Source organism: Zea mays, chromosome 7 (genome assembly GCF_902167145.1).
Source record: "Zea mays cultivar B73 chromosome 7, Zm-B73-REFERENCE-NAM-5.0, whole genome shotgun sequence".
Lineage (NCBI taxonomy): Eukaryota > Viridiplantae > Streptophyta > Magnoliopsida > Poales > Poaceae > Zea > Zea mays.
The window spans coordinates 50,445,521-50,457,660 of NC_050102.1; the positions used below are offsets into that span (position 1 = coordinate 50,445,521).

Sequence of the window (12,140 nt, forward strand, 5' to 3'; positions counted from 1 at the left end):
GTTTTGACGGGAAGTCTGACCCGCGCCTCTTCCTCAACAAATGTGAGTCATATTTTCGTCAGCAGCGTACCATGGCCGAGGAGCGCGTCGGGATGGCGTCATACAACCTCGAAGACGTCGCCCAGGAATGGTTCATGCAACTTCAGGAGGACGAAGGCACGCCGTCGTGGGGACGTTTCAAAGATCTCATTGATCTGCGATTCGGACCACCGATGCGCTCGGCGCCCCTCTTCGAGCTGACGGAGTGCCGACGCACCGGGACGGTGGAGGAATACTCCAACCGCTTCCAGAGCCTCCTCTTCCGCGCTGGGCGGCTCGACGAGGCCCAGCGAGTCCAGCTCTTCACGGGAGGTCTGCTTCCACCCCTCAACCACGCCGTCCGGCTTCACAACCCGGAGACGCTGGCCGCGGCCATGAGCCTCGCCCGGCAAGTGGAGCTGATGGAGCTCGACAAGATGGCGGCAGCCCCGGCCAGGCCGGCGCACCGCGCTCCACCGGCCACCAGTAAACCTCAGCAGGCGCCCCCACTCCTTGCGCTGCCGGCACCACCGGCGGGTGCTGCGCCAGCCGCACGCGAGCGGCAACCGGGCCGCCGTCTCTCCGTGGAAGAACAGCAGGAACGCCGTCGGCTCGGGTTGTGCTTCAACTGCGATGAGCAGTACTCCCGCGGCCACAACCGCACCTGTCGCCGCCTCTTCTACGTTGAAGGCATTGAACTGGAGATGGCAGTCGACGCCGCGGGCGATGCTGTCCCAGCAGAGGAGGGCCCCATCTACTCCCTACATGCCGTGGCCGGAGTGCCAACCTTCGACACGCTACAAGTCCGTGCGTTCCTCGGGACCGCAGTGCTGGTCGCCCTCCTCGACACGGGATCCACGCACAACTTCATCGGCGAGCGTGCAGCGTACCGCTCCGGGATGCACATCCAACCGCGCCCAAGGCTCACCGCCACCGTGGCTAACGGCGAGCGCGTCACTTGCCCGGGGGTCATCCGCGACGCGCCGATCAGGGTGCAGGGCGACACGTTCCACGTCGACCTCTTCGTCATGCCCTTGGCAGGTTTCGACCTCGTCCTCGGCACGCAGTGGTTGGGAACCCTCGGGCCCATCGTCTGGGATGTCGCCGCGCGGACTATGCAGTTCCAGCGCGAGGGACGCGCTGTCTGCTGGGCCGGCCTCGCATCCTCGGACAAGCCGGCCGTCTGCGCAGTCACGGCGCCACCGACGCCAACACTACAGCTCCAGCCAGCCCAGGAGCCCCTCCTCGACGCCCTCCTGCACTCCCTCGGCCACGTCTTCACCGAGCCACGCAGTCTTCCACCCAAGCGCTCCCGTGACCACCGCATCATCCTCAAACCGGGAGCGCTGCCTGTGGCGGTCCGCCCGTACCGATACCCGGCGGCACACAAAGACGAGCTCGAGCGGCAGTGCGCCGCCATGATCGAGCAAGGCATTGTCCGACGCAGCGACTCGGCGTTCTCCTCACCAGTACTTCTCGTCAAGAAGCCGGACGGCTCCTGGCGGTTCTGCGTCGACTACAGGGCGCTGAACGCGCTTACCGTCAAGGATGCGTTTCCGATTCCGGTGGTGGACGAGTTGCTGGACGAACTCCACGGCGCGAAGTTCTTCACCAAGCTCGACCTACGCTCGGGCTACCACCAGGTCCGGATGCGCCCGGGGGACGTCCACATGACGGCCTTCCGCACCCACGACGGCCTCTACGAGTTCCTGGTGATGCCGTTCGGGTTGTGCAACGCCCCAGCAACGTTCCAGGCTTTGATGAATGACGTGCTGCGACCGTTTCTTCGTCGGTTTGTTCTTGTGTTCTTTGACGACATTTTGATCTACAGTAAGAGCTGGGGTGAACACCTTCGACACCTCCGCGCCGTCCTCGAGGAGCTCCAACGTCACCAGCTGTTCCTAAAACGCACCAAGTGTGCGTTCGGCGCGACAAAGGTCGGCTACCTTGGCCACGTCATCTCCGAGGCAGGCGTCGCCATGGATCCGGCCAAAGTCCAGGCCATCCGGGACTGGCCCACGCCGCGATCCGCACGGGCGGTACGGGGTTTCCTCGGACTGACGGGCTATTACCGGAAGTTCGTCCACCACTACGGTACCGTGGCAGCGCCATTGACGGCCTTGTTGAAGAAGGATGGATTCTCTTGGAGCGCAGGAGCCGCGGAGGCGTTTGTCGCCCTCAAGGACGCGGTCACCTCGGCCCTCGTCCTCACCATGCCGGACTTCTCCAAGCCATTCGTCGTTGAGTGCGACGCATCGTCCCACGGTTTCGGCGCGGTGATGGTCCAGGGGGGCCACCCCATCGCATTCTTCAGCCGGGCTGTCGCACCCCGGCATCAGGCGCTGGCGGCTTACGAACGGGAGCTCATCGGCCTCGTCCTGGCGGTCCGACACTGGAGGCCGTACCTTTGGGGACGCCGGTTCATCGTCAAAACCGACCACTACAGCCTCAAGTACCTGCTGGACCAGCGGCTCGCGACGCTTCCGCAGCATCATTCGGTCGGCAAGCTCCTGGGCTTCGATTTCTCCGTCGAGTATAAGCCGGGGTCAACCAATGTGGTGGCGGATGCCCTCTCCCGCCGCGACACGCCGGACGATGGGGCGCTGCTGGCCCTCTCGGCACCGCGTTTCGACGTCCTGGACCGTCTTCGTCAGGCATAGCTCACCGATCCAGCACTCACTGCCATTCGTGACGAGGTGCAGGCCGGCACCAAGCGCACGCCGTGGGAGGTGGTTGACGGGATGGTCCAGTACGCGGGCTGGCTCTACCTACCCCCTTCTTCACCGCTGCTCCGTGAACTGCTCGCAGCTGTGCATGCCGAGGGCCACGAAGGGGTCCAGCGCACGCTACATCGCCTTCGACGTGACTTCCATTTCCCTAACATGAAGCAGGTGGTCCAAGATTATGTCCGGGAGTGCCCTACCTGCCAGCGCCACAAGTCAGAGCACCTACACCCGGCCGGACTCCTCCTTCCCCTACCAATTCCGCAGGGAGTCTGGACGGATGTGGCGCTGGACTTCGTCGAAGCCCTGCCCCGAGTGCGCGGCAAGTCCGTCATCTTGACGGTGGTAGACAGATTCAGCAAGTACTGCCACTTTATTCCACTGGCACACCCCTACTCAGCAGAGTCCGTGGCTCAGGCATTCTTCGCGGAGATTGTACGCCTTCATGGGGTGCCACAGTCCTTGGTGTCGGACCGCGACGTCGTGTTCACCTCCAAGTTCTGGAAGGAGATCATGCGGTTGATGGGGACCAGTCTCCACATGACGTCGGCTTTCCACCCTCAGTCGGACGGCCAGTCCGAGTCGGCAAACAGGGTAATCATCATGTACCTGCGGTGCCTAACGAGCGATCGGCCTCGCCAGTGGCTCCAATGGCTCCCATGGGCGGAGTACGTCTTCAACACCGCCTACCAGAGCTCTCTCCGCGACACGCCTTTCAAGATCGTCTACGGGCGTGAGCCTCCGTCCATCCGGTCCTATGAACCGGGGGACACACGTGTCGCGGCAGTGGCTAGAACCATGGAGGAGCGCGAAGAGTTCCTCGCTGATGTCCGCCATCGACTGGAACAGGCACAGGCTGTCCAGAAGAAGTATTATGACCAGGGACACCGCGCCGTCACGTATCAGGTGGGCGAATGGGTGCTGCTCCGTCTCCGACACCGCTCCCCGGCCTCCCTCGCCACTGACTCCACCGGCAAGCTGAAGCCCCGGTTCTATGGGCCCTACCGTGTGCTGGAACTCATCAACGAGGTCGCTGTCCGCCTCGAGCTTCCGGGCCGCGCTCGCATCCACGACGTATTTCATGTGGGCGTCCTCAAAAAGTATCACGGCACACCACCGTAGGTTACACCGCCACTACCCCCACTTCACCATGGGGCAGTCACCTTGGAGCCAGCTAGGGCCATCCGAACCCGGCTCAACCGCGGTGTACGCCAGGTGCTGGTGTAGTGGAAAGATCAGTCGCCTGCATCTGTGACTTGGGAGGACATGGACACTTTCACCGACAAATTCCCAACCTTTCAGCTCGAGGACAAGCTGCTTCTCGAGGAGCGGAGAGATGTCATGTACGGCCACACATACGCCAGGCGTAGGAGAGCCCGCGATGTGCGCCGAGCTGAGCAGGCAGCAAAGGCACATGCGCAGCAGGTGAGTGGCTAGGATGGAAAGTAGCCATCTGATTGATTGCGCATGCAGCAAACATAGAAGGCGACCGCCTGATTGATTGTGCATGCAGCAAACATAGAAGGAGATTGGCTAGGAGAGAAAGTAGCTAGCTGATTAGTATCCTTCCTATTTTGATTAGATCTTCAATCAAGGAGAACCTTCTCCATTTGTGTAAGCCGCCGGCTATATATAGCCATGTATGGGGGCACTTGGAAATCAATAAAGAATTACCCATCAAGTCTCTTCCTCTCTTCTCTAACCGGCGACCAGGAGAACTTCTCCTGTCGACGGGTAGCTCGGCGTGGGGGCATAACCCTGCCGGCAACCACGGGTCAAGGCTACGATCTACGTAGCCGAGGTCCTCCTACCTTGGGCAATACCGCCCTTGACACATTGTGTAGTGTTTGAGGAAATAAACAGAAAATTGCCCCAACTCATAGTGTCATCCTCTTGATGAGAGTTAGAGTCCCTCTACTTACAATTGGTATCAGAGGGAAACTATCCTGCAGCCTAAACATCTCGTGCTCATCTCCTTCCCGCGCCTCTCCCCACACTCAGTCGGCAGCAAGAGCTCCAACTGTTCCTTCCTCTCCTGCTCAGACGAGCAACCTTTCGTCTGAGACAGCCTCTTCCGCACGTAGCGACCCCTCACTAGCCCACCATGTTCCTACGCTCAGTCACTTCGAGTGCGCGGCGCCAGCTGGAAGCCGAGGTCGCCGCGGCACAAGAAAGAGAGCGAGCAGCAGCAGCGGCTGCAGCGACAACGGCGAGGGCAGCACGGCTGGCGGCAGCGGAACTGGCAGCAGCGAGAGCGGAAGTAGAAGCAGCGGAGGCGGCGGATGCTGCACGTGCGGCGGCAGCAGAGCTTGAGGTTTCGCGCGGCAGTAGAGCTGGCAGCTCTGCTTCTGTCGACGACAACACCGACGAAGAGCTCAGGCTGGCGAGAGAAGCAGCGCGAGAGCAGGCGGCACAGTGGGCAGCCGCGCACCCCCATGGGGGCGCGTGTGGCTGCAGCCCAGATTGGCGCCGACGCGCTGACGGCGCTCCGGGCGAGGGCGCACGCGGCGGCAGCCCAGACGGGCGTAGACGCGCCGGCGGTGCTCCCGGTGGCGGCGACCGGGTCGACGGAGATCGTGGCCTCTACAGGCGGCGCGACTCTCCCTCCATGGATCGGTACCATGGTCGCCGCATGGCCCAGACCATTGTCAGGGACATCGGTCCTGGCGGTGGGTGGCCTACCCTCACCAAGACCAACTACGTCGAGTGGGCCGCGGTGATGAGGGTACGGCTCCAGGTTCGCTAAATGTGGGAAGCAGTTCTGTACGGCGACGTTGACTACCACGAGGATCGGCGGGCGCTGGATGCCCTCATTGCTGCAGTCCCGTCCGAGATGCAGTTTTCGCTTTCCCAGAAGCGGACTGCCAAGGAGGCCTGGGACGCCATCGCTGCGACCCGCATCGGCAGCGACCGTGCCCGCAAGACCACACTGCAGGCACTTCGCAAGGAGTGGGAGAACCTGGCCTTCAAGCCAGATGAGGATGTTGATGACTTTGCTCTCCGCCTCAACACTCTGTTGCAGAAGATGGTGCAGTTCGGCGACGACACCTACGATGAGGAGAGAGCTGTTGAGAAGCTCTTCCGTTGCATCCCCGAGAAGTACAAGCAGATCGCTCGCTCGATCGAGTCTCTGCTAGACCTCTCCACGATGACGATCGAAGAGGCGATAGGTCGTCTCAAGGTGGTCGACGGCGACGAACCACAGGCTCCCTCTGGCCCTATCACTATTGGCGGGAAGCTACATCTCACTCGGGAGCAGTGGGAGGCCTGCCAGGGTGACCAGAAGAAGGGGGAGTCCTTGACACGTGGCCGCAAACGCGGCAAGCCGCGCAAGGCGCGTGGAGGCGCCCAGGCCGGGGCGCGAGGACATGCTGAGGGTGGTGCCCGTGGAGGTGCCCAAGGCGGCGCCGTCGGCAACAAGAAGCCGGCACGAGACGATGGCTGTCACAACTGCGGCAAGCTTGGCCACTGGGCCAGGGACTGTCGACAGCCACGACGTGGCCAGGCCAACGTCGCACAGGCGGAGGCGGAGGCTCTGCTCCTAGCACATGCAAGCATCGAGCCATCTCCAGCGGCACCGGCCACAGCGGCACTCCTCCACCTTGATGAGTCGAAAGCACGCGCTTTCCTCGGCGACGGCTCCAACAAGGACATGATCGAAGGATGGTGCCTCGACACCGGCGCCACTCATCACATGACCGGCCAACGGGAGTTCTTCACTGAGCTTGACTCTAGCGTCCGAGGCTCCGTCAAGTTTGGGGATGCCTCCGGCGTAGAGATCAAGGGTGCCGGCTCAGTCGTCTTCACCGCCGCGTCTGGTGAGCACAGACTGCTCACCGGAGTCTACTACATCCCCGCGTTGAGGAACTCTATCATCAGCTTGGGACAACTGGATGAGAACGGTTCGCGCGTGGAGGTCGAGCATGGAGTCATGAGGATCTGGGATCCCTCTCGTTGCCTTCTTGCCAAGGTACGCAGGAGTCCAAATCAGCTATACATCCTCAATGTGAAGGTGGCACAACCTTGCTGCCTTGCTGCTCGTCGAGACGACGGGGCATGACAGTGGCACGAGCGCTTCGGGCACCTTAACTTCGAGGCCCTGAAGCGGTTCAGTGCCAAGGAGATGGTACGAGGCCTGCCGTGCCTTGACCATGTGGAGCAATTCTGCGATGTCTGCGTGTTGACAAAGCAGAGACAGCTCCCCTTTCCCCAGCAGTCGAGCTTTCGAGCCAAGGAGAGGCTCGAGCTCGTGCATGGGGACTTATGTGGCCCGGTGACACCAGCCACACCAGGAGGACGACGCTACTTCTTGCTGCTCGTCGACGATCTCTCCTGCTACATGTGGGTGATGATCCTTGGGAGCAAGGGAGAGGCTGCGAACGCCATCAGGCGTGTGAAGGTCGCTGCGGAGGCGGAGTGCGGCCGCAAGTTGCGCGTGCTGTGCACCGACAACGGCGGCGAATTCACGGCGGCTGAGTTCGTGTCGTACTGCGCGGATGAGGGCGTTCAGCGCCACTACTCCGCGCCGTACAGCCCGCAGCAGAACGACGTCGTCGAGCGGCGCAACCAGACGGTTGTGGGGATGGCTCGGGCTCTCCTCAAACAGAGGGGAATGCCGGCTGTCTTCTGGGGAGAGGCGGTGGTGACAGCGGTGTACATCCTCAACCGCTCGCCCACCAAGGCACTCAACGGGATGACACCGTACGAGGCTTGGCATGGGCGCAAGCCGACGGTCTCTCACCTACGGGTCTTCGGCTGCCTCGCGTTCACCAAGGAGCTTGCCCACATCGGCAAGCTCGACGACAGGAGCACCCCGGGGGTGTTCATTGGCTACGCGGAGGGCTCGAAGGCCTACCACATCCTTGACCCAGGAACACAGCGTGTGCGCACGGCGCGCGACGTAGTGTTCGACGAAGGGCGAGGATGGGCGTGGGACAAGGCGGTGGACGACGACACGACTCCGACGTACGACGACTTCACCATCGAGTACGTCCACTTTGAGGGAGCTGGGGGAGTAGGCAACTCTTCTCCGAGCAGGTCTACCCCAGCCCCCAAGTCTCCACCGACTCCAGCGCCACGCTCTCCAGCTCCGGCTACAACGAGCTCTTCACTACCACGCACTCCAGCCACGACCTCGACTACACCGAGCTCTTCGCCACCACGTACTCCAGCACCGACGGTGCCCTCTCCGGGAATGTCCTCTCCGACACCAGCTCGTGTCGAGCACGACCCAATGGAGCTCGTGACCCCGCTCTCCCGCGACGAGGAGCGCATCGACGCGTGCTACGACGGCGAGCCGTTGCGGTATCGAAGGGTGGAGGGCCTTCTCATCGACTCGTCGGTGCCGGGCCCTGCGTCCCGCATTCTGGCAGGAGAGTTGCATCTTGCATGCGACGATGGTGAGCCTCGGTCTTTCGAGGAGGCCTAGAAACATGCGGCTTGGCGTGCCGCGATGCAGTCGGAGATGGAAGCGGTTGAGACGAACCGCACTTGGGAGCTCGCTGACCTCCCTCATGGTCATCGCGCGATCACCCTTAAGTGGGTGTTCAAACTGAAGAGGGATGAAGCCGGCGCCATCGTCAAGCACAAGGCTCGCTTGGTGGCACGCGGTTTCCTACAGCAGGAGGGGATCGACTTCGACGATGCTTTCGCCCCCGTGGCACGGATGGAATCCATGCGACTCCTCATTGCTGTCAGCCCAGCAGGGCTGGCACGTTCATCACATGGACGTCAAGTCGGCGTTTCTTAACGGCGACTTAAAGGAAGAAGTCTACGTACACCAGCCGCCAGGTTTTGCGATCCCTGGCAAGGATGGCAAGGTGTTGCGCCTGCGCAATGCCCTCTACGGCTTGCGACAGGCACCGAGGGCGTGGAATGCCAAGCTGGATTCCACGCTGAAGAGGATGGGATTCATGCCAAGCCCGCACGAGGCGGCCATCTATCGGCGGGGCAATGGAGAAAATGCCCTGCTGGTGGGTGTCTACGTCGACGATTTGGTGATCACCGGCGCCAAGGATGTAGAGGTGGCAGCGTTCAAGGAAGAGATGAAGGCCACCTTCCAAATGAGTGACCTGGGGCATCTCTCCTTCTACCTGGGGATTGAGGTGCACCAGGGAGACTCCGGGATCACACTTCGCCAGACCGCCTACGCCAAGCGCATTGTTGAGCTGGGTGGGCTCACCAACTGCAACTTAGCTCTCACTCCGATGGAGGAGAGGCTGAAGCTGAGTCGCGATAGCATGACGGAGGAGGTGGATGCTACACAGTACCGGCGTCTTGTGGGGAGCCTTCGCTACCTCGTCCACACACGGCCTGACTTGGCATACTCCGTCGGCTACGTTAGTCGGTTCCTGCAGCGACCGACGACGAAGCATGAGCAGGCTGTGAAGAGGATCATCCGCTATGTTACGGGGACTCTCGACCATGGTCTCTACTACCCAAGGTGCCCTGGGGAGGCACACCTTGTCGGGTACAGCGACAGCGACCACGCCGGCGACATCGACACCAGCAAGAGCACAAGCGGGATCCTCTTCTTCCTCGGCAAGTGCCCCATCAGCTGGCAGTCGTTCAAGCAGCAGGTGGTGGCCATGTCCAGCTGCGAGGCCGAGTACATAGCGGCCTCCACCGCTTCAACTCAGGCGCTCTGGCTTGCTCGCCTACTCAGTGATCTCCTCGGGAGAGACGTTGGAGCAGTGGAACTTCGGGTGGACAGCCTGTCCGCCTTGGCATTGGCCAAGAACCCCGTGTTCCATGAACGGAGCAAGCACATCCGGGTGAGATACCACTTTATCCGTGACTGTTTGGCAGAAGGGAGCATCCATGCACGCTACATCAACACCAAGGATCAGCTTGCAGATTTGCTCACCAAGCCCCTTGGGAGGATTAAGCTCCTTGAGCTTTGTTCCAGGTCTGGGATGGCTCCACTTTCCCACAGGACGACGCACAAGACTTAGGGGGAGAATGATAGAATAAGTCATGTGGTCTTGTGTGGTGAACAGGACAGCAGACAACACCTTTTGACTGCTGCAGAACAGCAGCAGTGCAGTTGGAGACAACATCTTTTGACTGCTGCAGAATAGCAGCAGTGCAGTTGGAGACAGCAGCAGTTGCAGTCTTTTGACTGCACTGCAGTAGCAGTCTTTTGACTGCTGCAGCCAGCAGGACAGTAGCAGTTAGGCACAGCAGCAAGACAGTAGTTGCAGTTTTGACTGCACTTTAGCACTTTAGTATCTAGAGGACAGCACCTGTGTGCTGCGGTGTGTAGTGTAGTATGTAGTGCAGTGTAGTGCAGCCCCTAGGGCTATAAATATGTGTCTCCAACCCTTCTAAGGGTATGACATTGTGTAGTGTTTGAGGAAATAAACAGAAAATTGCCCCAACTCATAGTGTCATCCTCTTGATGAGAGTTAGAGTCCCTATACTTACAGTCCTCAAGAAGTTTGTTGGTACCCCGCCGGTCGTTCCATCGCTGCTGCCTCTGCTCCTGCACGGTGCTGTGGTGCCTGCAACTGTCTGGGTGACTCAAGCTCGGCTGGCCCGAGGAGTGCGCCATGTGCTCGTTGAATGGCAGGGCGAACCACTTGTTTCGGCTACATGGGAGGATCTGGATGACCTCCGGGCTCAGTTCCCTTCCTTTCAGCTCCAGGACGAGCTGGACTTCGAAGCGGGGAGAGATGTCATGTGGGGACGCACATATGCCAGGCGCGGACGCGCCTGCGACGTGCGCCGCGCGGCTGAGCGCGCTGGGCAGGCGCCGCAGGGATTAGATTAGGAAGTTGTTTTGGAAATCCCTAGAATCATGGAGAGCCTTCTTCATGTCAGTTGGACCATTGGCTATATATGCTTGTAATCACTTGACAATCAATTAAGCAAGAATTATATCCTTAATCTCTCTCTCTGATAAGCCTGCGGTTGAGGGGGATAACCTCACCGGAGAGGACGACCGGCTGCTACGAGCTGTGTAGCCGCGGTCCAGCTAGTCGGGGGCTCGACGCCCTTGACATATACCACTGTGCTTCTGCACCCGAGAAGCTCCCTTGCTTTGATGCAGTTGCATTAGACATCCCAGCAACTGCTGCTTGCTTTCACCTTCTAGCCTTCCTGGCCCTGCATCATCTCTCCACACTCGTTCACCTGTTCTCCCTGAAGGACATTGGCAGCAGACAGGGTGACCAAACAGGACTTGCACCTGATGAATAAGTCGAGGGGGTCTGTGGCCTCGGCAAACGCTATCTAGTGCGACAAACAAGTAGAAGGACATCACCATACCGTCTGGGAGCAGGTGCACACTGTGGGTTTTGCCGGCGGTTGTCAGCGCTGAGCAGGAGCACAAGTGAGTTGAGGATGGACCTTGTGAGGGTGTTGAGGATGATGAGTGTTTAGGGCCTCCTTCGTGTCCGAGAGGGGAGATGATGGTGGGAAGGTGGTGGGTGCGGAGAGAGGGGAGGCATGGGGACCTAAGGAGTTGGAGGCTGCAGTGGGGTAGGAGTGGGACATTGGGAGCAGGTGTGGCTACACAGGAGGGTTTGAGGAGTTGAGGCCAGTGTCTCAAGGAGGGAGATGACGACCATGGTGGCGTTTTGGCACCACCACCCATGTGAATGTGATGCACAGGTGTGGACATGGAGCTGCATGACGGATCTCATAGCGAACCACAACAGCGCACCATGTTGGTCTATACCCTATTGGACCATGAGTGAGATCCATATCAAGGTCAGTGAGTCAATTCTGCATTTTGGAATTTAGGGACTTACAACAGACAAGTTCATTGACCGGCCACACAGTGTACTCTAGTTTTCGCATTTTGTCCTTCCGTCATACCATCTCCTAGCTTTAACAAAACATTCTCATCCACTCAATCCCATTGCATTCTCTAAGTCATTTATAATCGATTAAAAAGCAAAGACACTTGGATGATGTTAGTGAGAATTTGGAGACCTGTGTAGTGTAACAGATCTCAGATTTATGTTGGAGTGTTGGTCATCTATCTTCAATCTCCTGCTCTTGTTTATCTGCTACCACAGTGTATGGACATTAGGATTGGTCAGTGTTAAGAGTAGACGCACTAACCAGTTCAACCCAAAAGTTTAAGCTGTTAGGAGAAGATAGGCAATCCACTTATATATTTCAACACTCCCACTCACGTGCAGCTAGAAAGGAAGGCGCAAACGTGGAAGTAAAGGGGCTCTGCTAGGATTCGAACTCTTTGACTTTGATACTATATTAAGTTGCATGCACCAATTGGTTAAACCCAAAAGCTTAAGTTAGTGTGTCCACTCTAATAGTCAGAAGTCATTGCTGACCCACTAGCAGCATTGTCTTTGTATTGCTGATTCCTTGTAGACATCCAAAAGGCATATAATGTGTTGTCAGTCCTCCACAGAATTGGGTTTGGGCAAG

General features: G+C 59.3%; 1 protein-coding gene across 1 annotated transcript in view; it reads left to right on the plus strand.

The window, feature by feature from the left end:
• LOC100282345 (uncharacterized) overlaps positions 1-12,140 on the plus strand; it is a 55,303-nt gene that overhangs the window by 42,212 nt on the left and 951 nt on the right. The window lies entirely within an intron of this gene.